Consider the following 27,136-nt stretch of genomic DNA (forward strand, 5'->3'; position numbering starts at 1 on the left):
GTCACCATCTGCAGTGATTTTGGAGTCCCCAAAAATAAAGTCTCTCACTGTTTCCACTATTTCCCCATCTATTTTCCATGAAGTGATGGGACCAGATGCCATGATCTTAGTTTTCTGAATGTTGAGTTTTAAGCCAACTTTTTCACTCTCCTCTTTCACTTTCATCAGGAGTCTCTGGGTGTTTCACCAGGTCTTTCTCACTCATTCATTCCTTCAATAAGCATTTGGGCCCCTCTGTATTTTGTGACTCGCTTGCTGGGGGTCAGAGCCAAACAGGAGAAAATCATACGCCACCAAGGGGAGTTCTCCCCAGGGAAGGACACAAGTCATTCTGTTGTTAAGTTAAAGTGATGAGGCTGACTTAAAGAATCAGTCTTATCACTTAACAATATACCTCATGTGTATGTGTATGTGCTCAGTTGTTAAGTCATAGCTGAGCAAAGACTCAGTGTCCAAGTATTTGTGATCCCATGGACTGTAGCCCGCTAGGCTCCTCTGTCCATGGAATTTTCCAGACAAGAATACTGAAGTGGGTTGTCATTTCCTCCTCCAGGAGATCTTCCCAACCCAGAGATCGAACTCGCATCTCTTGCATCGCAGGCAGATTCTTTACCACTGAGCCACCAAGGAAGCCCATATCTCACATACCCAAGGGCCCAAGTGAGTACAGGACAGTGTGGGCCAAATGTCCACACAAACATGTGCTGAAGTACTGAATAGCGTGACTCACAAGGGATTCATTAGAAAAAAAGCTGATAGAAGCAATCACTTCAATACATAAAGGTAGAGAGCCTCATTCTCCAAGCACCATGCTGACCAGAGCATTTTATGCTCATCTGTAAATCTGCACAGGAGAAAATAAGCAATGATCTTAGATCTTACCTCCTAAGCACTGACATTAAAATAATGCATTATTTAAAATGAGCTGCTTAGGTAGTAAACTAACATTCAAGGAGCTCATGAAATTAGGAACACTAGAATAGGAAGTAAGATAATGATACTTGTCAGAAGATATTAACAAGACAAGTCAATAAAAGGGGTCTGTTCATAGAATGATTCTAAATACAAAATGGTCAGATTGATACTCAGAAGTATGGCTTTTAACAGAAATAACAATAGAGAGGTTTCATTATGTAAATGGCTTATATGTCCGCCCAAAGTGCATGAAGAGGTAATTTGCATCTTTGCTAATTTGCAGTTTTGTTGTCACAGAAATGTCAAGGATTTCTCTTGCTGACTTATGAGGGAGCCTTTCATTGGTATACCTTAGCCTTTAGTTAGCTAGCATTAGTTCAGTCATTTCTGACTCTTTGCAAACCCATGGACTGTAGCCCATCAGACTCCTCTCTCTATCGAATTCTCTAGGCAAGAACACTGGAGTGGGTAGCCATTCCCTTCTCCAGGGGAACTTCCCGACCCAGGGATCAAACCCACATCTCCTGCACTGAAGGCAGATTCCTCACTGTCTGAACCACCAGGGAAGCCCATTGCCTTTATGACAGCAAAAAAAAAAAAAGGCCACTGTGCTCTCAGTTGCTCTTAGATAATAATATATGCTCCTGGATGATGATAATAACGTCTGTGCTGGACACTGCTCATTGCAGCAGAAGCTGTCATAGGAAGCGTGATTATTATCCCAGGTTCATTGCTGAGAGACGGAAGTGGCTTGCCCAGGGTCTCGTGGTCACTAACAAATGCAGGCTGGATTTGAATTCCCGTCTCACTCATGGACCCCCAAGCCCAGGCTTCTTTCCAGAGTGCCCTGAATATCCAATGGTGCAAACTCTGCAGGTATCATGACCAGAACGCTTCAGAAGTTATACAGAAAGATGGCTACACAAGGTCGATCCTGTGTGTGCATCTTGCTACTTATCCCACTCGGTGGCACCCATATTTGCCACCTGAGACCCCTGGATAATTGGTGCCACACTCTGGTCAGCTCTAGAAATGATGCAAATCACACCGATCACATAGGGCTCACAAGTCCACATCTCACATCAGTCCAGAGCTAAATCATCTGTCTCACATCTCCTCTGGAGGTCTCGCTGGACTTTCCATCAATATCTTAACTGGATTTCCTCCTCACCACTCCTCAGTCAGACTCTTGGTTTCATGATCCACATTTCATAGGAACCTCCTCTCCTTAGTTCTCAATTATGATGATGATGACGATTAAAATCAGCGCTCTGAAATCCCAAGGTGATTGGCTGTAAACCTCTCTTCTTAGTCACAGACTTGCATTAGAAAGGTCAGTCAACAACAGTTTCGTTTCAGCTACCTTAACTTATTTTCCCTATCTATATGCTGAACAATTCTTCAGTTCTCCATCAAATAACTAAAACAAATGGAAACCCACTCCAGTATTCCTTCCTGGAGAATTCCATGGACAGAGGAGCCTGGTGGGCTCTATTATAGTCCATGGGGTTGCAGTCTGACATGACTGAGCACACAGGACATCAGAAGGAAAGAGGAAGAGAGGAGAAGCTCTAATACTTGAAAGAAGAATATGAGTTTAACTTCAGACTGCGCTGGTTTCGAGTCCTTATTCTGTATCTCAAGAGGCAGCTATTCATCTTATTCCCTAACCTTGGTCTTGTCAGTTCTCTCTAGCGGTAAAGAACTCGCCTGTCAATGCAGGAGACATAAGAGACATGGGTCCAAGCCCTGGATTAGGAAAATCCCCTGGAGGAGGGCATGGCAACCCACTCCAGTATTCTTGCCTGGAGAATTCCATGGACAGAGGAGCCTGGTGGGCTGCAGTCCATGGGGTCACAAAGAGTTGGACACGACTGAAGCGACTGAGCGTGAGCATGATGAATGGTCTTCTCTCATCTGTAAAACAAAAGCAGTAAGGCTCACCTCCTGGGGTGGGGTGGGCGTGAGGTTCAGGTTTAAATAGGTCATGCTCCCAGTGTGGTACTCAGCAAAGGATAAAGTTCCTTCCTCTTCTGTTTTCTTTGGTTGAAAAGGAATAAGTAAGTGTTGGCTGCTCAGTCGTGTCGGACTCTGTGCAACCCCATGGACTGTAGCCTGCCAGGCTCCTCCATCCATGGGATTTCCCAGGCAAGAATACTGGAGTGGGTTGCCGTTTCCTTCTCCAGGGGACCTTCCCCACCCAGGGATCAAACCCGGGTCTCCTGCATTGCAGGCAGATTCTTTACCATCGGAGCCTTTGACAAGGAGTAGATTTGCCTTATTCACTCAGCTCCCTTCACGGTCTCCCTTAAGGAACCCCCAGCCCCTGGCCTGCATCCTGCAGGCTGGAAGCCTCCTGGGACAGCGAGAGAGGGAGTGAGTGTCTCGTCACCCAGCGAGCGTGGCCGGCAAAACCTGCTCCTCCCTCAATACTGCCACAGGCACACAGATGGCTGAGACAAGGACACGTGGGGCCACATGCCTGCAAAGGTAGAAGGTAAATGCTAGTTGACACTCTTATTTCCATGAGATTAGGGGGAAGACACTGAGTCTTTGCTCTCTTGAATGTCTTCTGAGCTGAATTCCTACAGGCAAGATTTTTGTCAATGACCCAGAACCGCTTAAGCTTCCAAGAAGCCAAGCAACAAAACACCGCCAGAGCAGATAATAAAACCCGGGTAGCGGGGGTGGAGGAGGCAGTATGGGTCCCATTCATAGGGCTCCAAAAGGCAAGAGGGGCTTCCAGGAAAACAAAAACCGAGAGTTACCATGTCAGCACTACAGCTTCACAAACACCAGCCTCAACAGCAACCAGAAAATGTGAAGCTGCTAGACAATCTGGAGTTTAAAGGAAAAGCATCTTTTTTAAAAACGGAAAATAGGTGAGAACTGCCAATACATGCTGCTGCTGCTGCTAAATCACTTCAGTCGTGTCCGACTCTGTGCGACTCCACAGATGGCAGCCCACCAGGCTCCTCCGTCCCTGGGATTCTCCAGGCAAGAACACTAGAGTGGGTTGCCATTGCCTTCTCCAATGCATGGAAGTGAAAAGTGAAAGTGAAGTCGTTCAGTCGCGTCCAGCTCTTCGAGACCCCATGGACTGCAGCCTACCAGGCTCCTCTGTCCATGGGAGTTTCCAGGCAAGAGTACTGGAATGGGTTGCCATTGCCTTCTCCAGCCAATACCTAGGGCACTCATTTTTAGAATATCTTCCCAGGTGGTGTTAGTGGTAAAGAATCCGCCTGCCAATGCAGGACACCTGGGTTCGATCCCTGGGTCAGGAAGATCCCCTGGAGGAGGGCATGACAACCCACTCCAGTATTCCTGCCTGGAGAATCCCATGGACAGAGGAGCCTGGCAGTCCGAGGGGTTGCAAAGAGTCAGATACGGTTGAAGCTATTTAGCAAGCACGCACATTGATACTGAATGTCTTATTAAATGTTTTCGTTATGAAGACACACTTAAAAAGAGGCATAGATAGCTCGCTAACCCGGCCACTTCATAAGATTTTCTTGTTTGATAGATTTAAGAGATTGAAGGCACAGCCATAAATCTTTTCCAAACAAGCAGGATTATAAGTAAAGTAATCAGTTCATTAATTAATTAGACAAACCAGCCATTGACCAGCCTGGGGAAATTCCTCCCACTGCTTTTTTTTTTTTTTTTTCTTTTTCCAGTTTAGGAGGGAAAAACCTGGGAAACAAACATGACCTATTGTAGCTACAGTTCCTCTTTTTACTTTTTTTCCCCAAGCACCCACAAATCCGGGTCGCCCGTTTGCTTCCAGGTCTTGCCCAAGTTTAAATCTCTTACCCGATGCCGACCATCCGGAGCCCTCAAGGGGCTGCCACTGTGTCCTGTGTTTGCCCACAGATGCAGCTACACATCCCGCCCCCAGAGGCACCTGCCTGACCAGAATGTGTCACGGTGGCTGCCAGGACAAGACAGATATGTCGGAAAAGCCAAGTATCTCCTGCTGTCCAGGAGGGGCTGGAGCAAGGATCCCGAACAGCTCCAAGTGATTACAGACCTAAGACTCGAAGCTAATTAATGGAAACTGAAGGGAAGATGGTGACAGCTCAAAGCTACAGTGTGAAGCTCATGTCATCTGGTGGAGAGAACCCAAGGAGAAATGTCCTAAGGGCAGGACATTAAGGCTTGCACTTGATTTGCCTTGCAGACCTAACACATTTCTGTTGGAAACATGTCTTTACACCCTGGAGAGACTTCATAAGGTGCTGACCTGCTACTAATTCCGGCAGTGCCTGCACCGCAGCCCACAAAGTAACTCTTTGCTCACTGAATTCAAATCACCCAGCTGTCGGCATAGGGACGGAGGCCCTTCACTCCAACTAAACAAACCTATTTGTTGTCCAGCTTCTGGATCTCCGATCCTCACAAGAAGTCATCTCCAGCATCAAATGCCCCTTTGTCTTCCACATGACACCATCAGGACTCTTTCCTCCTATAAAACACAGTTTAAACCACCCTCTCCCTTAATCCCATCTAAACGAACTCTCTCTCACATCCACACAAGCAATAGACTTAGCTCTTACTTCCCACTGACATAAGATGTTTCTATAGCGAAAACATTAATCCAGGGACTTCCCTGGTGTTCCACTGGTTAAGAATCCAGTTGCCAATGCAGGGGACATGGGTTTGGTGCCTAGTCCAGGAACTAAGATACCACATGCTGCCGGGCAGCTAAGCCCACATGCCACAACTACTGAGACTGTGTGTTCTAGAGCCCACGCTCTGCCACAAGAGAAGTCACTGCAACGAGAAGTGTGCACACCGCAACTAGAGTAGCCCCTACTTGCCACAACTAGAGAGAGACTGTGCCCAGCCATGAAGAGCCAGCACAGCCAGAACAAATCAATAACTAAAATTACAAACACAAACAAAAAGACACAGTCATCCAACTCATGCTTAATGTATAACTTTGGGCAATTGACTTCTTTACCCAGCCTTAGTTTCTTCATCAGTAGAAGGCAGATAACAGCAATACCTATATCAGAGAGCCATGTGACAATGAAACATTTATTTTTAATGCGTGTATGTATGCAGACATACACACTTAGAGCATGCAAAGTGCTTAGCACAGTACTTTGGGTACATGGTAAGCACTCAGAAAGTGTCTATGCTTTCAGTAGCATGACTGTTATTACGGTTACTCCATCACTCGTGCTCACATTTCCATTGGTCTCCACCCCTTGATTACTAAACTCTTGAGAAAAGGAGCTATTCTTACACACAGCCCAGAAAATGAGGACGTGACAGGAGTTCAGTACGTGTTAACTGAACAACTAAGCAGCAGCTTGGCAAGGATTCAGGTATTTCAGACTCAACCTACACTGCTGATTACAAAAGCTCATTCCCATGTGTGAGTTTGGGCAAAAACAAGTACAATAGTATCTGACTATTTAAGGAGGACAGTGGCAACATAAATAAATACTCCTGAATCTTCAGGGAAATGAATTGTAAGAAGGATTTGGAATAAGACGAAAGGTCTACTAGGGCCCCCAGACATCTCCAGAAGCATCCTGAAGATAAAGACTGAAGAAAAAGTGAGAAGGTGGCATGGAAGCCAGCCCAGCCCTGAGCACAGGGACAAAGCTCAGCCTCTTGTGCAGGGGGAAGGGCAAGGAGCACCTCCTGTGCAAGAGAAATACAGTTCCCTGAAAGGTGTTTTCCAGGTGTGAGTAAGGTACCCCAGGTCTCAACCCTAACTCCAGCAGTGCTCAGTTCTCCTGCCCCTGGAGAGAGACATCCACCTGAATTTACACGGAGAGTATTTCCACCCCGTGTTCTAGACCATCCTCTCCATTTCTGCCTGCCTGCCACCTGCTTCGCTTCCACCTGCTTCACAGAGACTTCCTCTGCGAAGTCTCTTGTCTCTCTTAACCTTCAGATACAGACTGTCCCAGGCCAAGGCAACCTCCCCGAACTATCCAGGCTCCTACTGACCTCCCCTCTATAGAGGAGGAGATTGTTCTGGAGAGGTTAGTCGTTTTCAAAGGTCACAAAAGTAGGGGCAAGAACTGAGCAAGAATCAAGACCTGGACTGTGTGACCAGTCCCCTCCTCCCAAAGCAACCTAGTTTCCAACTCTGCAGCACCCTGCCTGCTTGCTGCTTCCACTCCCAGCCCTTCCCAGACTTAGAGATTGCTAAGTCATGAAGATAAGCTGTGTTGTCAAGCAGGCCACTGAAACAGGCATCCTTGCTCTGGGAGGACTAAATGTATTTGGCTGTTTCTACTCCGTGGTCCCCCTGCTCTGCATCACACATAGGGACCTCCTTCCCATACCAACTGCTGTTCACACGTAGTAATCCAGGACATCACATCTCCCTAAGATTTCTGACTAATAAGCAAGTTAAATGGTTAATCAATAATATCATGAACTGATTTAAAACTTTTTTTACAGAAAGATTTGGATTGGCCAAAAAGTTCATTTGGGTTTCTCCATTAAAAAAATCCAAACAAATTTTTTGGCCAACACAATATTTAATTCTTTTTTTTTTTAATAGGTTATATTTTGCTGGCGTCTTTTTCTCTCAGGCCATCACAATGCTAGTTCAGCAGGAAATGTCATACTTTGAATGCCAGAGGCATTAAAAAAATAATCTAAACTAAATTAGCTTTTTTACTCCTAACAACAGACTGGGAACAATAAAAGAACTCAAAGAAAGAAACGAATTTAGCACACTAAAAATCAACAGCTGCTTCTCAAATCAAAGTTACCTGGAACAAGAAACTGCTTAGCAGGGAGAATAATTTACCTTCAACTAACCATGTCAAGCTAGGGAAAAAAAAAAAAAACACTTTGCAAAATAGCTATTAAATTAATTTTTCTTTAGGTGGCATGGGGAAAAGAGAAGAAGGTATATAGTTCAGTTTTACTAAACTCCTAAGAAACTCTGATATACTGTACATACTCCAGGCAAATGGCAAGCTGAGGGGAGGGAGATTCCCAGGAATATGTGAATCATAACTGTTAGTCATCCGTTTGGGAAACTCAGGAACAGTTCCTATCAGTTAAATGCATTATTATTTGCTTAGTGGCCAAGACATAAATTTCCTTGGAAACAACTGGTGAAGACACTACAGACTATACCCAGCCTCTTCACTGTCCTACGATGTGGCCTGGCAGATTCAGGGTAATTTCATATACTAGTGTGAAGGAGAAATGAATATATTTAATTAATATACACATAGGCACATGCATGCACACAGAACTTTGGGCTTCCCAGGTGGATCACCGGTAAAGGATCCACCTGCTAATGCAGATGTGGGTTTGATCTTCCTGGGGTGGGAAGATCCCCTGTAGGAGGAAATGGCAACCAACTCCAGTATTCTTGTCTGGAAAGTTCCATGGACAGAGGAGCCTGGCTGGCTACAGTTTATGGGGTCACAAAGAGTTGGATACAACTGATCACATGCACACAGATAGGCACGTGTATACATATTCCTAATCAAGAGGTGGATCCAGTGTTTGGGGTCTGAAGCTGATAAAGTTAGATAAGGGATGGAGGAGTGAATAGGGACAGGAGTGGGTCTTTAAACAAAGAGTTCACAAAATTATCCGCATAAAATTCGATACTGGGCCTTAGAAGGGGTCTGTACAAGTGAGACGCTTTCAAGTTGAAGTGGTATTAGCTTGCAGACAACTGTGCCTGGTCCATAACACACTCACGTGTATTCGAGCAACTCAGGGTGGGGGACGCCTGTCAGAGGCCAAGTTCTACATAGTTCATTAGAGTCCTCTTCAGCATCAAGTGTATCGTAAATACTTTAGCACACATTTTTGCTGAGTTCAGGTGGCCACGGGAGAAATGTTTACACAGTGTGTTTTAGACAAGCTGCTAAGTGAATTCCAGTAGGCAGCTTTACTACCGTGGCAGGAAAACCTGCCGTCCACAGTAATGGATTAGGCAGCCATGCCTACTGTCTGGAAACTCACCTAAAGGTACCTAAGAGAGTATCTTGGACCAGAGTCACCATGTAGCTAAACACAGTGGTTACAATTAAATGTGGACGACGTGGGTTGGAACGGTGCCCCTGAAATCAACGAGCTTGGGTTGGGGCTCAGGCGAAGCTGGGGAAACGACCATTTGCAACACACGGTTTTCCGTCTCCGCCCCACACTGGGAACCCAGGGCAGGGAGAGTCTTCTATTATAGCCTCTTAGTTATGGCCGGAGAAAATGAGAAGAGAGAAAAACTCTGAGCGCCTCAGCATGAAATCAATCCATAGAGCTCTTTTTCACCATAAGAAAAACATGTACCCTGAAAGAAGATTCGAGAATCACAGGCTTCTGGGATTTGAGGCAAATGTCCACCTTAGGCCAGCAGAAGGTCATTCCTGTTCCATTAACTTTCAGGAAGTAGATTAGCCCCTTCCGGGCTTTCTTTGTTCAGGCTCTCGGAGCTCCAGGGTGCCAGTGGAGAGTCGCTTAGATCAGCAGCGGCGGCTAGAATAGAAATCTGAAAATAACACGATTGCTCCGCCACGCCAACTCACTACTTTTAATTGTGGCTCATTAAAGATGTAAATAGAAGAAGAATTATGTTCACCTTTACTACAATCTCATTGCTGCAGTAAAATGACACTGCTTCTGCTTCTGTGCAAAAAGGAATACTTCTACTTTGCGTAATTATCACTGCAAGTGGAAGGCAATGATTCACCAATTTTCCAACAGCAGCATGATTCACATGTTTCTGCCTGTTGTTGGACAGAGGCAGGTAGACAGAATGATTCATTTAAAAATCACCCAAAAGAAGAAGAAAAGGCACGTCCGTCAAAAGATGGAATCTAAAAAATTCTGAACCCTTCTTAGTAGGTAGTACAGAAATGCAAGCCTGCTTGAGGAAATTCTGCAAAGAATTTAAGCCAAAAAGGGGCTAAAACCAAAGTGAGAAAGAATCAAGAGGGAACGTGAAACTAACTACCCAACAGGAATTGAATTTTGTCTTAGAAATGTTCTTTTCTTCAGTTACTAATGAGAAAAACAATTTCCCGAATCTTCTTTTACCCATATTCTCACAGGACCTATTTGTGAAATTAGAATGAAAATTATATCTTTTGGATGATTATTGATACAATATAAGATTGAAAACAAATACACAAGAAAAGTATGCTTGAAACATCATGTTAAAAATCAAACTAAGGGCCAGACACAAAAGGACAAATATTATATGATTCCAGGTAGACGTGGTACCCAAAGTCGGCCAACTCATAGAGGTGGAAGTAGAGCAGAGGGCACTAGGAGCTGGGAGAGGAAGGAAGAGGAAGTTCACGCTTAATAGGTACCGACTTTCTGTTTGGGGATGAAAGAGCTCTGGAAATGAACAGTGCCGATGGCTGCACAATATTGTGAATGCACTTAATACCACTGAGTCGTTATACTTAAAATAGTGGCCAATTTTGTGTTATATATACTGCCTGCAATTAAATGTATATATGTGTGTGTGCTAAGTTGCCTCAGTTGTGTCTAACTCTGTGCAACCCTATGGACTGTAGCCAGGCTCCTCTGTCCACAGGATTCTGCAGGCATGAATACTGGAACGGGATGCCATGCCCTCCTCCAGGGATCTTCCCAACCCAGGGATCAAACCCACCTCTCTTACCTCTCTCTTGCATGGCAGGTGGGTTCTTTACCACTGGTGCCACCTGGGAAGCCCCATATATATATATATAATAATATATATATATATATAGTATATTTAAACATAAAATTCAGGACACATGCTGGATTTATGGCTGGGTTCCCAGGAGACAGTGCTGTTGCTTCCCTGACTCTCTCAAGTGGATGAGGGCAGGACAGGCAAGGGAAGGGATGAGGCCAGTGTGGATGCTCACCAGGAAATGGAGAAACACCCACTCCTGCAAAGCGGGGGACAGCTGCAGCTGAGCTAAGCCTCTGAACATCGGCACCAGCATGGGAGCCAAGCATTCAGAAGTCCTGATTTAAATGCATTAAGCGGATCTGATCTTTTGCAGGCTCTTACTCAATTTCATAGAGCAGATAAGCACTCCAAAATTTGTCAAGTTAATAAATACAGATTTGGGTTGAATTTGCACAGTATGCGTCCGTAGGTTCACTGGCCACGACCTTTGATGGTCGGAACTGAACTTCCCCTTTCAGTAAATGTCACTCCAAATTTCAGACGGCATTTGGAAGGAAACGCCGCTCTGTGCCCATTACCAAGTGTTTCTTAGTATCATAAGTTTGGTTTCAAACAGGCAAAAGAAGCAAAGCATTTAGCATTCCTGCAATGTACTCACTCCCAAACTCTGTTTTACTATGAAGAGCAAGTTCCGTCGACATGACCGCCCAACACAGGGAACAAGGCCCTTACACAAGTGGCTAATTTGATGACCTCCCAGTATCATTGAAAAAGGATGCTGGTCCTAAAGACAGTTGAAAATAATCCCTTTCTCATCAACTCCAACCAAGCAGATTAGGTCCTTGGAGGGCTCTAGTTTCTCTGAAAGCAGCAGAGTGCAAGCCAAGTGCCCTTAAACCAGTGAAAGAAACCACCCGAGTGGAGATTGGAAATCAGAAGTGTTTGAAAGAGGTAGGGGGTGATGGCAGGGTACAGGCAGGGGGTCGGGGAGAGACCAGGGTTGGAATCCTAGCTTTATTCCTACAAGCCCATATAATACCCTTCAACACCAATAACCTCATCCTTTATAATAACATATAATTTGAATGGAAAAGTCACACCCATTGTCCTTCAATTTTGCGTGTGTGCGTGTGAGGATCAGAGGAGATGAAATAGGTACAGACACAAAGAAATCGATGTATAAAGTATTCTTAAATTAATTTTCTCCTTAAAGGGGAAAATGTACAAAATGTGTCTGCCAGGTTTTGCTGAGGAAGCTTTTAAAAGAGACTCTACCAGTATTTATGGAATATCCACCATTTTAAAGGGTTACTGCTATTGCTCATAAGCAACACATGGGGGTGTAAGACATGTCTTTAATTTCGAGAAACTTCGAGTCTTAACAGCAGATAAGTAAATCTTGGCTAAGTCTGATCACAACCCTCTCCCATCCCCAAACCTTCAGTGGCTCTCCACCACTTCAGAAAATATTCTGACCTTAATATGAGAGTAATTCAATTGTTCATCTGTAAAATGGGGATACCTACAGGGAATTGCAATCAGAGCTAATTTATGTAAAGCACCAATGGCACAGGCTGGTGTAAGGTGGCTATTAAATTAGTAATTCACATTAATTAGTATCATCATCATCATCATTAAATCAGCCTCTTTCCTCCTAAGCTCTCATTATTGCACCTCACATACCTTACCCTGGACCCAAAGCAGTGCCTGGGGTTCCTCCGGCACACAAGGCCGTCCCTTCTCACCTCTGCCATCTGGGATCCTAGCTCGCTTCCATGTCGGGCTCAGAACGCCTCCTCCAGATCCTCACCACCAGCAAGGAGACCAAGTCTGTCACTTCTCTGTTTTCTCACAGCATTTCCTCACCTTCCCTAACTGAACTCACTCATAGTTTCTCCTTCCGTAACTAATCATAAATTCATAAACTCAGTTTGAAGGAAGGCAAAGGTTGGAAAAGTTTGATTATCAAATGAGGACCAGTCCAACTGAATGCCATTGACAGTAACATGATGACATTGTTTAGTCACAAAGTCATCTCCAACTCTGTGACCCCATGGGCTGTAGCCCTCCAGGCCACTCTGTCCATGGAATTCTCCAGCAAGAAGACTGAAGAGGGTTGCCATTTCCTTCTCCAGGAGATCGTCCCCACCCAGGGCTTGAACCCACATCTCCTGCATTGGCAGGCAGATTCTGCACCACTGAACCACCAGGAAAGCCCGACATGATAATAACAGCTAACGTTTTGTTACAGCTTTAACTTTTCATTTCATTCTCACAACTCTGATAGATGCTGAGTAATTTCTCCTAGTCCAGGGATGGATGAACCAAGACCCAAGGAGCTTAAGGAACTTGCTGAACATGACACAGCTGGTTAGGGGCAGATTTGTATTCAGACTCGGGCAGTCTGTGTCAAGAACCTCTGCTCTTACGCTGAATGGCATTGTTTTCCAACAGCATTATAGCAATTTATTATGTCCTATTTTAAAAAACCGCTAAGAACTGTAATCAGTTCTCTCAGGGCTGGGTTTTAAAACTTTAGATCCATCAAGGTGTCCTGTTCTGGATTGAGATCCTTAAGGTCTCAGGAACGGACTTCCTAATTGGGCTACTCTAGCTTGCAGACTCCCCCGCCTGCACGCACCAACACTAAACCACCTCAGGGAACTAGGGCCGCAGGATCAGCCCATGGACCCACACACGTGGTCTGCAGAGGGCAGTTCAAGATAAGCACCTACTTTAGCCCCGAGGAGCACCCGAAGCTTGATGAAACGCACAGCTGTCTATCGCCTGCTGGAGCTTCTCTCACAAGGTAGGATGCCTTCGAGTACCGGCTCTCACAAAAGGACAATCCGACAGCCAGTACCTCCTGCTAAAGGAGCTGGAGCAGTCACTGGGCAAGGCCACAGCCCTGTTGCCAAGGGCACCAGAGAATAACTAACCCTGTGCCTTCATCCACCTAAGCCCTGGTCTGGTTCTTAACGCGTCTTCCAGAGAGCCGAAGGGTCTGGCTTTCACATGAACGCGATGCTCAGGACAGGAAAAGAAGAAAATTCAGCAAAGGTTTCTTCACTGTGGCAAGCAAAGATCAACTCACATGCAAGGCTGAGAAGTGATATGGTGTTTAACGCATCTCATCGGTAGTCAATGTTGTTGACTGGCCAATTTCTTAAAATCTGCTCATCTAACGCTGGCTCAACTTCTGGCATAATTTTATACAAGAAAATGGAAAGCTGGGTAAGAATAGCATGCAAAGAGAAAAAAAACAACTGGCAAATCTCAATCTTGCTGAACAACTCGTTAATTCTAATAGTTTGTCTATAGATCCTCTTGGACTTTTATGTAGACAGCTATATCACTTATTCAATATTAATAAAAATATTTTGGTTCCTTTTTTAAAAAAAAAACCTGGCAAACCTCAAATTGAAATTCTCTATTCCCAGCTTACTGACTGTAACTAAAACATTAATAGGAAAAATTATGTTATAAAATAATATACAGTATTAAACATTCTTACCCTGATAATAAAATATTCTTTAAAAAGATATGTAACATGCCTCACACATTCATCTCCAACAAATCCCATTCTGAACTCCTTGCAAACAAGTGCCAATGATGATGTTTTTAGTGGCATTTTTAACACGTGACACTAAAAAAACCATTCTACTCCCCCATTTGAAAAAGAAATTTTGAGGATGCCAAATTAATTTTGAAGATGACTTTTCATTCTATTTAAGCCAAGATATTTTTTCTCCTTTGATATTTTAACCAAATAGAATTCTTAGAAATGAAAAAATAGTAACAAGTATATTTCCAGAGCAGAATAGCCTTTCAGAATTGAAAATGTTACATCAATGCTTTCCTGCTATCCACTCTTGGCTTTTTAAATTCCCTTAGGTAAAAATACCACCTATTCATAGTACGTTGCCAGCACTGGATGTGTTATTTCTTTGGATTTATGATTTGGCCTATATGATTTTTCATGACATAATACACTTTTTTTTAAAAAAAAGCAATTTCTAGTAACTTCACAGATATGGCTACTGAGAAGCTGACATGATCCTCCCTGATGTTAGAATTTTCAAATACCAAAGATCCACCCTATTTCTTTAGTGAAAATGGTCTAATGCTGAATCCAACAACTTTTGTAAAAATTATTTAACCAAAACATTTCCTTTATATCATTTCTATAACAAGGTAATTAGCACTGAGCTTATCTGAAAAATGTTACATCTCACCTGAAGGATTACTTGTATATTCATAAATGAATTCTTTCTTTTCTTCTCACCTTCCATAAAGATGCACTGAGCTAAATTATGTGGCAGAATGGGCTTAATACTTGGAATACAAGGTTTAAAATAAACCAATCTCTACTGTCATGAGCCACCCACAGAGATAACTATGTAAACAAAGAATCGCAGTACATGGAGCAGGAAAGGGGGACATTTCTATTTGGCCTCAATGAAAGAGGAGTCCACTGGGCAGAAAAACAGAATTTCACGCAGAAGAATCAACGTGAAGAAAGGCGTGATTATTAAAATATACAGTATGTTCAGAGTAGAGAGAAGTGTGTGGAGAGATGAGAGGGGTGGCAGATGAGGTTTAAACACTGAGCTGATAATGAGTTCCTGCTGCTGCTGCTGCTCCTAAGTCGCTTCGGTTGTGATTTGGTCGACTCTGTGCAACCCCATAGACGGCAGCCCACCAGGCTCCGCCGTCCCTGGGATTCTCCAGGCAAGAACACTGAAATGGGTTGCCATGTCCTCCAATGCATGAAAGTGAAAAGTGAAAGTGAAGTCGCTCCTAGGGGGTTTCAAATATCATGCGATGAAATTCACATTATCCCACAGGGAAGAAAAAGCTAATGAAAATGCTTTAAATTTTTCCTTTCATTTCATCCTATTCATTCATTACTATGAAAAATACCAAGAGAGCTATTTTTAAAGAAAGAAGTACCGATCACTCTCACACTGCAAACATCTTTCCTGTTTGCTTTATTCACTTCTAGTCTTTGTTGACAGGCACCCATTCCCATCATGACTTTGTGACCAATATGCGTGTGCAATTTTGAATTACGAATTTTATGCTTAACATTGTATTAGAAACAGTCTTCTGTACTTCCAAACACTGTCAAGGGTTTTCAGGAATAATTCAATCCGATCCTTTTCTTTAAGACGGTAATGCTCAAAACAGTAGGATGAATGGAATACAGAAAGGAAAGACTGGAGGCAAGAATACTCTTTCGGGGCTTCCCTGGGGGTCCAGTGGTTAAGAATCCACCTTGTCATGCAAGGGACATCGGTTTAATCCCTGGTCCAGGAAGATCCCACATGCTATGGAGCGACTAGGCCCACCCACCCCAACTACTGAGTCCACATGCTACAACTATCAAAGCCTGAGTGCCTAGAGCCTGTGCTCAACACAAGAAAAGCCACTGCAATGAGAAGCCCGTGCACGGCAACTAGAGAGCAGCCCCTGCTCACAGCAACTGGAGAAAGTCCACGCACAGCAACAAAGACCCAGCACAGCTAAAAAGTAAAATAAACCTTAAAAAGAAAAAAAGGCAGAATACTCTTTGGAAGTGGCTGCCCTGGTCCAGGCAAGTGATGCTAACAGCCTGAAAGAGAACTTAGATGAGGAAAGGAGAAGAATGGCTAGTCTGTAATCTATTTAAGAGGCAAAACTACAGCATGTGGTCAAGAGATGACATACAGGAAGAGGAGGAGGTGACCAGCCTCAGTGACTAGCTGGTTGGTGACCTTGTTTCTCTAAACAAGGAACCCATAAAGGGAGACAGGAGAGTGACAGGTACAGGTTTAGACTCAAGGTGAAGACACCTTTGGAATATTCAAATCAGAGCCATCTGGGGGGAAGTTGGAAGTCAGTGACCTTAAACCCTGCGGAGAAAGGGGAACAGTGTTAGTCATTTGAGCGGGGCTGATAATGATGCCGCGAAGCGGTGAAGCCTTCAGGGCGCGCGCGTGCAGGAACCAACATGGGTGAGTTTCAGTTTTCACTCCGACAGTGTGCAAACGTGGCCGTTTAATTCTAACTTCTTTTGAGGCAGAGCAAACACCTCCCTTCAAAGCTCTCAAACTGTCACCAAGGAAGGGTACCTTCCAAGGCAGTCAACGTGGGCTTTGATGACGCCTTTTACAAGACAATTCACTGCGTTTCCTGAACTGGTGTGGTTTCACTCACAGTTAGACCAAACCACACAGCTGCTCTGAAGGGCTGATGTAATTATTAGCCCGTGATGGTATCAGGAGAAGAGCGAGTTGTAACACATCTCATCGAAGGCATGCCTGGTGCCGCTTTACCGCCCAGCAGCTCAGGGACGCAGAGGGTAACTAACTCCTCTGAACTAGAACATATTCTGAGAGCTTTCCGACCGTGGTCTTCAAGGAGGGTGCTGAGCTTGCTTTTTTCTCCCATCTGCCTTCCAGAAGCAGGGCCCAGGGGTTAGGTGGCCATTCGGAAACCCTGCAATTCTCAAGGCTGCCTCGTGCTAAACAGCACAAGTGACATAGTTTCTAAAGAGACATACGCTCTTTTAAAAGCAGTTTTTCTCTTTTCCAACTGTGGACAGCTACTTGAAAGGAAATATTCCAGGCACTGCTAAAGACCTCCCAAACAGCAAAGCCAGCACCTGGTATTTCGCAAAAATCACACACTTTATCATTTCTTTAATTTTCTCCCTGGTTATCGCTTAAAGCCTTGAACAAAGGCTCGAAGATGCTTATATCAGTAACTTATATCTGGAAGAGGTCACACAGAGGAAAATCGAGTCAGGTCTCCACAAAGCATATATTAAAAAGCCTCTTTTGCCCTTAACACTGCTTTGGAAACCCATGCATTTCTTTCCTTCCCTTAACTGAGAATCTGAGAAAAAGCCCCATCCACGCTGGTCGACTCTCTGCTTACCAAACCCCCAGCAGCTGAGGTTAGGTGGAGACCCAGAAGAAGATGCTTTCCTGTCGCCAGCCTCGAATGTACTCTTAACACAAGCTTAAGTCAGCTTTGGCACAACTGTGCTAGGAAAAACCGAGACAAAGCAAGAGTCAAAAGAAAGGCTGCAGAAAGTGTTTGGTGCCTGGGATAGTGGTTATCTTGGCAGCTAATAAATTTCCTGATTCCCCTACTTGTTCCCTCCTCGGCCAGCCAGACTTCTGTGAGTTCTTCGGTTTAGTTTCTGACTTGAACTAGCTGTCTGATGCTCTGCCGGTTGTGGATCCTCCAGCAAAGCCCTTCAGGAGACGCCCCAAAAGCAAACACCACATCTCTTCTGGATCATCCAAGGCCGGGCTGGAGATGGAAGAGGGAAGGAGAGGGTCAAGCATCACCATCGCCATCTGTCAACGTGAGAGTCAGATCCTGAATCCGCCACCACCACTGCGGGTGCTTTGACACTGTGTCCGCTGCAGCTCAGCTTTGTCCTTCCAGCAATGGGACCGCTCTCCTGCCACCCAAACGGACAAAAGCCTAGCAGCTCAAAGTAACAGCATTCAGAATGAATGGCCACAGGCAGCAGGGGAGGCTCTGGGAGCCAAGGATACAGCATCCAAGTCACCAGAGCACCACGCCTCCCTCCCGTCCTTCTCCCATCCTATCGGCTCCATCTAGTCCTGCACCCACAGCTGATGTTTCTGCTCTGCTAGACATGGGGTTAGGGTTCCTGCCATTACCAGGGAACAGTCAAGAGTCAGTGGTAACACAGCAAGAGACATAACCAGGTTTCTAAAGGAGCCGCTGACCTAGGGGAGCATTTCACACATTTAGACATAAAGGGGTTTCTCAGGGGTTCAGAGAATACGCTGACTCCACATCCTGATAAGGTCAGGAGATAGAAGAGCGATCGTAACCCTCAACGGTTTGACACTGCTCAGATCAACGCGCAAGGATTTCCTGGGCACATTGAGATGTGCTCAGATCTGGACCCTCTGCTGCGGGCAAGGAGACCAAGAGGAGGATGAAGAAGTAGCCTCAGAGAGTTACTCGCACACCTCAGTGCGGAAGAGCTCTCTGAGAGGAGTTTCCTGGGCTCAGCACCCTCAGAAACTGTGACTCATTGAGCCCCGTGTTGCTAAATCTGCAGCTTTAACACACACGTCCCGGTGATTCTGCTGCAGGGGGTGCTGGGGCTTGGACCACCTTTGAGAACCACTGGGCTATGACCTGATTCCTGTCCTCAAGTCTACAAATGCACAAAGTGGTGCAGAGCCAAGGATTTAAAAAAAAAATTTTTTAACATGCAGGCTGTCATTGGTACAGGAGTTCATAAGGAGAAGTCAGTCGTTAGGTCCTGAGGATTCAGGGCAGACTTTGTGAGTGTGAGCCAGGCTTGGTGGTCAGGAAGCACTTCAATAAAAAGAGACAGCCCCATGCAATCATCTTAACCCAACCTCTCCGTTCAGCCGCACAAGGCATAACAGAAGACGGAGACAGGGCTACAAGGCCACCACCGAACAGGTAGAGAGGCTTTGTACGTCGACTGCAGGAGAAGATGGTCACCAGGAAAATCATAAAACTGGCATCTCCAGCTAACACTGTGTTTGCATTTTTTCATTCTGCCACATTCATGTGGTTTCCTGCACTTCGTAATTTAACATTTGTAAGAGAAAAAAAATGCTGTTATGAAACCCAAATAATGCACCACTCTGAGGCTGACAGCCAGCCAGCTGCTAACAAGAGTGACATGTGAACATCATTTAACGTGTCATTCACAGCTCTGCTTCAGAATAAGGGATACCGAGTAAGAAAGAGAAATCATAAATTCCATTCAACGTGAAACAAAGTTTGGGGCTCTGCGGGGTTAAAGGACTGACAGAAAACCCATGACACAGTGACATCGAGCACAGAGAAGGAAGAAGTTAGATCCCCAAGAGAAAAATAGAGGATAAGAATTCAAAAGCAACCTATCTCATTTATTCTAATATTATATTCATAGAACACTATGCCATGTTTTCTTTAATGCAGCAAAGGAATAAATTATGAGCCAGACACTGCAAAGCCTGCTTGTCCAAAGGGCTGTGTCACCAAACAGAAGGAAGGAGCAACCCCTGGTGCCTGCACCCGTTTCTTCGCAGTGGCTGGTCCAGTGAGCCCCCTGCCAATGACGACTTGCCAAGGGCACACCATAAATCCAGAGAAGCAAGAATCAAAAGGTATAATTATTTCATTAACTTCACTAGAGTGAACCATGGAATTTCACATTTGCAAGCCACCCTGGACACCCTCAAGACAGTGGTGTTTTTACAGGTGACTCATTCCAAGAGGGTGGATAAGTGGTCCGAGGTCACCAAGATATGTGAGCAGAATTGGGCTTCCATCTGAGGCTTTGTTTCCAAGAAATACATTGAAGTAGGCTGATAAAACTTCCTTGGAAGTCCACATTATTTTGGTGTTGAGTTTGGAATTTATTATTTATTTATAGCTCGGCAAATTTGCATTCCACACCCCCCTCACCCCCAAACCAAGACTGTCGTTCCAGGACACCATGTTTAGTTAAAAGGTTCACAATAGGGACTTCCCTGGCTGCTCAGTGGTTAAGAATCCACCTTCCATGCAGGGATGCAGACTTGATCCCTGGTCAGAGGACTAAGATCCCACATACCGCTAGAGCAATTAAGTCCTTGTGCTACAACTACTGAGCCAACGCAAGACCCTGCATGACACAACAAGGACCCCACATGCCACAACTAAGGCCCTACGCAGCCAAATAAATAAATAAATATATTTTTTTAAAGGTTCACAATAGATCCTGTTGAATAGGCTCTGGAAACTCACAATGCCTCTCACCTTGCTCATCCCAATACTTCATTTAAAGGATAACAAATGTGCCACTAGACTGAGTCTACTGTCTCTCATGTGATTAATCCAATATTCTCTCCAGTGAAATGAAATACACAGAAGATAAAGTTTGTTGCCTATGTGTTTAGTTCGGTTCTTTCTGGTCTTTCCTAAAACCACCAATGCATTCCGCTCAAATCCTACTCTTCTGCAAATTTCAGAAATGAACACACTAAGTCAACTTCATTGTTCTCTCGGCTCTCTGGCACTTGATCAACATTTCCTCAACATCCTGTTGCTCGGGTTGTAGAGAACTTGAATAAGATGTCCTGGGACACCAAACCAACGATGATGGATGAAATTTACAGCTGATGGATGCCAAGCCCTTCGGATGACTTACCCAAGACCATTTGCGTTTCAGGATCGTTCGTGCAGACCAACGTCTCCTCCTTCTCTCTTGCTCATGGTCTGTAGCAGCACTACTTGGGAGGCCTCGACATCAGCTCTTTCATTTTGCTCCAGACTGCTGCAGTAAAACAAAACACAACACCAAGTCAGAATGAAAAATAAATGCCACTTCAAGCAGTTCGTTGATATTCAGGGGGAAATCCCTGGCCTTTCTCAGATGTATATTTTATAACCTCAAACAAGCATGTTAATTACCAGAACGAATCTATCACACAACCCATCTCCATATGGTACTTTGAAATGCCGGTGACGGGGAGGGTTGGGGTTGAGGGGGAAGACAACAAAGTCCCTACTTGTTAGGTGCTGCATCTTAGGACACTTACCGCTGGTAATGTGCTTGCAAGATTTCAAGTTCACTAACTGAAATAAGAAATTAAAGAATTCGTGATGTTGAAATAGAGATACTGACGTGCAGTTCTCGAGGGCAGAAAGTGGAGAAAGTTATGTTTTGAATTAAAATTCATCTGATTCTGCCCGTGAAAGACTCAAATTGAAGGAGCTAATATTAGTAGTTTTCAATGAAGAACTACTAGGATTAAACAGAAATGGCAAAGTGTAAGAGAAAGGACTTTTTCCATTTTGTACTCCAAACAGGTAATTAATGGGCTTTCGTTCTGACTTGGTCTATCTTGATAAATAACCTTCTCCACCCAAGCTGGAAAGCGGCATTTATTTCACACACTGAATATATAATGAATGGGTAAAATATGCATGCCTCTTAACCCCCACTCAGAGCAGCTGATAAAGCCCACACATTAGAACTGTGTGTGACAAGTCGCTCTGAAAAGTTCTCCACTGGGCTGTGAGCTTCCAAGGCTCACTGGTCACAGGGTGCTGTTCGAGCTTCTTCGGATGCTTAGTCAAACCCGCCCCCCCGCCCCCCCGTTTGTTCTTTGACAATGGCCATTTGAGAGCCTGGAAACGATCCTCAAAAGATGTCTGCACCCTTTCTGAGGCTTTTTTGAGCTCTTCTGCATCGATTCTAAAAGCCCATTGGAAGGCTGTCACCCCATTTTCTAACTATGTGACTGCACCCCACTTGTAAGTGGAAAGCCTCTATGCATCTCCAAAGGTCCTGAATCAAGGAGCTCACCACGCACTGACCCAGTTGTGAGAGACAGCATATACTTTCTGCACCTCACTAGGCTGCTGTGTGAATAATCAATTCCTTGAAAGCCTTCTGAAGCTATTACTTTATAGAATACTCAATGTTTTTTGATGAGGACTTGGGTGGGGGGTGTGGACTGCTGGTTAAATTCATGTTGGCACTTCAACATTTTGAGGAGGAGGAGAAAGCCACTTTGGTTAATGTTTAAACAAGTGAGTTGAGTGTAAGGCCATTATATTTTCAGTCTAGCTGGAAGAGCAAATGCCTGAAAATGGCCAAGGCTCTTTTATTTTTCTTGATGCTATCAATACCCACTGAAAGTGAGGTTGTAACGATTTTATTAGTTTTCTGAGCAGTTTTCATGAAATGTAACTCAGCTCCCACTCAAATGTGTAACAGTAACATATTGATACAAATCAACATGAGCCAGGAAGTTCAAAGCATGACAAACTGTCTTCAGTTTACCGTTTTGGTAAAAACAGAATTTGGAAGAGAGGAGGATTTAAGCAAGCCCACTGAGAGTTACTGGCTGGTATCAATCTTCTTTTACTAAAAATAAACTGCTGCAATTCTCTTGTTACCAGCTTTATGTACTGGTATTTTAGAACTAGAAGTGTCTTTGTCATCTAGTCCAAGATTCTTCTGCAAATAAAGCTGCTGGCCCAGAGAGGGTGAAGGACCTCTTAAAGTCACCCAGCAAGTTAATTTGGGCCTTGACTAGACTCTGGGTTTAATCACTCATGCCCTCTGACTCTTAATGGGCATAATAATGTCACTGAATACAATGTACTGTGTTGCTTTGAAAAGTTTACCAGAGACACAATACTTTCTCATAGTATTCTTTCTCTTTTTCTATTTTATTTTTGTGTAAAGAAATTCATTTCTGGATTATATTCTTGTCACCAAGCAGAGCCGAGTGATCTGGGAGAGGTGATACGTCTCCATTATTAGCTCAGGGCCCTATCTCTGGCTTCGAAAACCAGGTGTTCAGAGGAGTAAGCTTTAGACTATTTGCAGAGCAGAGAAAAGAAAAAAGGACTCATCTGAGTGACAAGATTTCCCACTCTTATCTCTGTAGATGTGAAGAACTTGGAAGTGATTCATTTTGTGTTTTATAGCTGACCCTCAATTACACATAGTGCAACAAGCATGAAACCATTTATATCAAAAGAAAACCACTGAAAATTCTATACACCTCCTTTTAAGCAAGAATCGTAATATACTTTCCTCCTTCAACAAAACTTTTCAGCAGTGCTGCTAATCACCCACAAAACAAACTGGCTTGAGTTTAATCTCCTTTGCCTGCCCATTCTTGCTTGCCGGTTGAAGTTATAAATAGAGATAAGACCAAAAGTCCAGAAAGACGAAAGGAACACCAGAGGCCTACAGCATTCATTGATATGCCTGAGCACTGAAAGTTAGCTACAGAAGCAGGGATTTCACTCTAGATGATATCCTAACAGGGTTTTAAAATTTGATAAGCATTTTGTGATAATTTTCTGAACAGTTATAAGCAGCAGCAACAAAGTATAGCATATCAACAATAACTCAAAAGCAGTGATCTAAAAGCCATGAGTGTTTTTTTTTTGTCTGAGTTTTGCAGCTTAGTCTATTTTTAAATTTAAGCCATAATCTCCTATGCAGAATTAGTTCCTTATCTATCAAATAAAGGGACCTAAGTAAGGGCTCTCCATAATGAATTCCTAGTGATAATTCAAGCTGTTTTTATACACAATTGACTATACCACATCAAATTAAATTTCCACAAACACAATTTTATCTTATATGACCCATTAAGATTCATTTTAATCCTAAATTCCAACAATTAGACACAGATTGCATAGAAGGTGAGTAATGGGTTCGTGGCGGAATAACCCCTTGGTGGGGAACGAGTGTTCTTGTCTATCAATAGTGCTGGGCAGATTAGCTTTCCATTTGAGAAGAGTCAGATCACTCCCTTACACCATTCACAAAACAGAAAGACGCTAATGACAATCCTACATGCAGGGCAGCAAAGGAGACACAGATGTAAAGAACAGACATTTGGACTCAGTGGGAGGAGGCGAGGGTGGGACGATTTGAGAGAAAAGCATTGAAACATGTATATTACCATATGTAAAACAGATGACCGGTGCAAGTTCGATGCATGAGGCCAGACACTCAAAGCCTGTGCTCTGAGACAACCTGAGAGATGGGGTGGGGAGGGAGGTGGGAGAGGGGTTGAGGATGGGGGGACATATGTATATCTGTGGCAGATTCATGTTGATGTATGGCAAAAATCATCACACTGTTGTAAAGCAATTATCCTCCAATTAAAACAGTGTTTTTTAAAAAAAATTAAAAGAGAAAAGAGGGTAAAAAATAAATTCTAGGTAACTTAAACATATTAAGATGTGTTTACCCAGACATAGATTAATATAGTATTTATTATGCATACTGACAACATTTTATACAGTAATACACAAAAAGAATAACGTTACAATCACAAAAGGCCTAGGAGGCCACTGTAAAGACTGGCTTTTTACCTTAAAATAGAAAGACACTAGAGAATTTTGAAATGAGCAGGAGGATAATGATCTGCCTTATGTTTTAAGGGATCTTTCTATCTGTTGTCTGAAGAACAGATTCTAAGAAGGCAAGGCTGAAAATAGAGTCCACTTAGGCGACTGCAAAAATGCAGGTGAGACGCTCAACATGTGGACCGAGGTGATGACACCCGGAGAGGAGGCTGTGAGAACAGGTGATATTCCGGACACATGGTGAAGGTCAAGTCAACAAGTGGTAGGAGAGAAAGAAAAGAGTAAAGGATCTTTCCAAATTTTTTTCCCAATCATCTCTAAGAATAGAGTTGCCATTCACCTAGATGGAAAAAACTGGAAAAAGCAGGTGTCAGGAAGGTCCATTTTTCCATGTTAAGCTTAAGATGCCTATTAGACTTCCTAGTGAGCTATCAGGTGGACACCTGGATGAGGAGGTTTGGAATTCACCAACATGTAGATAGGAGAGAAGATACACGTGAAAGCATGAGTTACTGTTACAGGCAGCGTCCAAGACGATGGTGCCCAGCTATCCTACCCCTTGGTATTCATGTCCTTATTATAATCCTCTCCCCTGAGTGTGGACTGTATTGAGCGACTCCAGCAGGCAGAGTGGGGCAGAGGTAATGGAATGTCACTTCCAAGGCTACAAGACTGTGGCTTCCATCTTGGGTGCCCTCTTGCGTTCTCTCCTGGATTACTTAATCCGGGGGATGCCAACTGCCAGACTGTTGAAGCCATCCTGCGCAGTGGCCCATGTGGCCGCCGACATCTGTGTGGGTGAACTCGGAAGCAGGTCCCAAGCACACACAGCCTGCCTCCACCCTTCAGATGAGACTGTAGCCGATCCTCACATTAGCCTGGGCTAATGGCTTGACTGTAACCTTAGGAGAAGCTTTGAGCCAGAGACACCCATCTAAGGTGTGCCCTGATTCTTACTCATGGAATTGTGAGATAGTAAGTTTTTGCTACTTTAAGCCACCAAGCTTTAGGGTAATTTGTTACACAGAAATAAATAACTAATACAGTTACGATGCATAAGACACTGTCTAGAAATTTTACATGACTTATTACAGTTGGAGACACTGAGTCACAGAGAAGCTACATCACTTGCCCAAGATCACACATATGTGACTGGGCAAGAATGAAGCCCAGGTCATCTGACTCCAAAGCTTCAGCTCTTAATGACCACATGTCAAGACTCCTCTAGAATAACCTATTCTCCTGCGACGAATATACAAACCTGAAATTTGACTTTCTGCTGCAAAAAGTGCTAACATCACATAGTTCATACAAGCAATGGTCCAAATGCATTTTCATCAGATTTCTTAAGCTGCCACATAGCTTTACAATTCTTCAGTCTTTGCTATCTCAACTACAATGCGCTTAGTCGCTCAGTCATGTCTGACTCTTTGCAACCCCACAGACTGTAGCCCACCCGGCTCCTCTGTCCGCGGGGATTCTCCAGGCAAGAATACTGGAATGGGTTGCCATGCCCTCCTCCAGGGGATCTTCCCAACCCAGGGGTCAAACCCAGGTCTCCCACATTGCAGGCAGTTTCTTTACCATCTGAGCCAACAGGGAAGCCCAACAGTACTACAATCTACACGCACCTGTCAAAGAAAAGACAAAAGCAGCCTCTTGCTGTCTGAACAGCAGCCTTAGTCTGGTTAATTTCAATCTGGTTAACTAGCTGATTTAACTATCAAAGAATTGCCAGTAGTTTCCTAACACTCTAAAATATTCCCATAGACTGAATGTGGTCCCTTTGAACATGTAAAGAGTTCTCTCTCAAACTACTAAAGTGGTAAGGAAAAGAACAAGATACTGAATAAGATAGTCACAGTAAATTCTGCTTGAATTTTTTAAATAATAAGGGAAAATCAATTTTGAGTTGGCAACATAAAGTCACTAAGGATGCCAACAATATTAAGTTTTTAACTAGGAACTGGCAAGACCAGAATATTAAAAACGATAGCCCTTGAACTATATAAAATCCAAAGGCCCTTTAACTATTGTAACACATTAAGACGTTCCCATTCTTTCCCTGACACAGACATGTGAAATACAGAAAGAGAAAGAAGTGACCTCTGAACGTTTGCCTCAACACAAATTTAGAATGTCACTGTCGTCAGAAAGGGCTGCTGCTGGCTAATCCATCCCTCTTATTTTCCAGGAGGAAAACACCCATGTAGTTGCAGCCAACAGCATGTTCCCCATCCACACTGTGGAATGCTTTGCTTTTGTCAAAACTCTTAGGATTGTGCCCACCACCAATGGCAGCCAAAGAGCTGGAAAGAAAGTGTCATAAAAAAGAAATACAACAAAACCCACTGCCATTTACAAATCTGTTACAAAAAGTGCCTGTGTTTTATAAAGGGGCATGAGACACACCACCAAAGGTATCTTTTGCCATTTAAAAACACCAAACAGTAGTAACAGCTCCATTGCTAGGCTGCTGGGACTTGATCTGCAGTCTGGACAATTTGTGTGGGGAGATTACTTTGTCTTAGGACACAGGGAACAGATGCTACCAATTAACACAAAGAAGTGTTTAAAATAGTTTTAAAACATATGAGTTTGCAAACAGAAGTTCAAAACAGCCTCAAAGATGATAAGCAAAATAGTTTAATGCAAGGAAGTATGAGTAGTTTTCCTTTTTAAAAGAGAGGCAAAGAGATAAGGTGGTGAATT

The 27,136-nt window shown here is 43.8% G+C and overlaps 1 protein-coding gene across 14 annotated transcripts in view; it reads right to left on the reverse strand.

The window, feature by feature from the left end:
* Positions 1-27,136, reverse strand: part of ATXN1 (ataxin 1) — a 404,850-nt gene that overhangs the window by 276,593 nt on the left and 101,121 nt on the right. For 12 of the 14 annotated variants that reach the window (XM_043449232.1, XM_043449225.1, XM_043449231.1 and 9 more), the window contains one exon: positions 20,730-20,855. The gene's annotated coding sequence lies outside the window, so the exon portion shown is untranslated. Of the gene's footprint in view, positions 1-17,682; positions 17,846-20,729; positions 20,856-27,136 lie in introns of all 14 variants that reach the window. The other 2 variants (XM_043449227.1, XM_043449229.1) reach the window with 2 other exon arrangements.

This window comes from Cervus canadensis, chromosome 28 (genome assembly GCF_019320065.1).
Source record: "Cervus canadensis isolate Bull #8, Minnesota chromosome 28, ASM1932006v1, whole genome shotgun sequence".
Taxonomy (NCBI): Eukaryota; Metazoa; Chordata; class Mammalia; order Artiodactyla; family Cervidae; genus Cervus; species Cervus canadensis.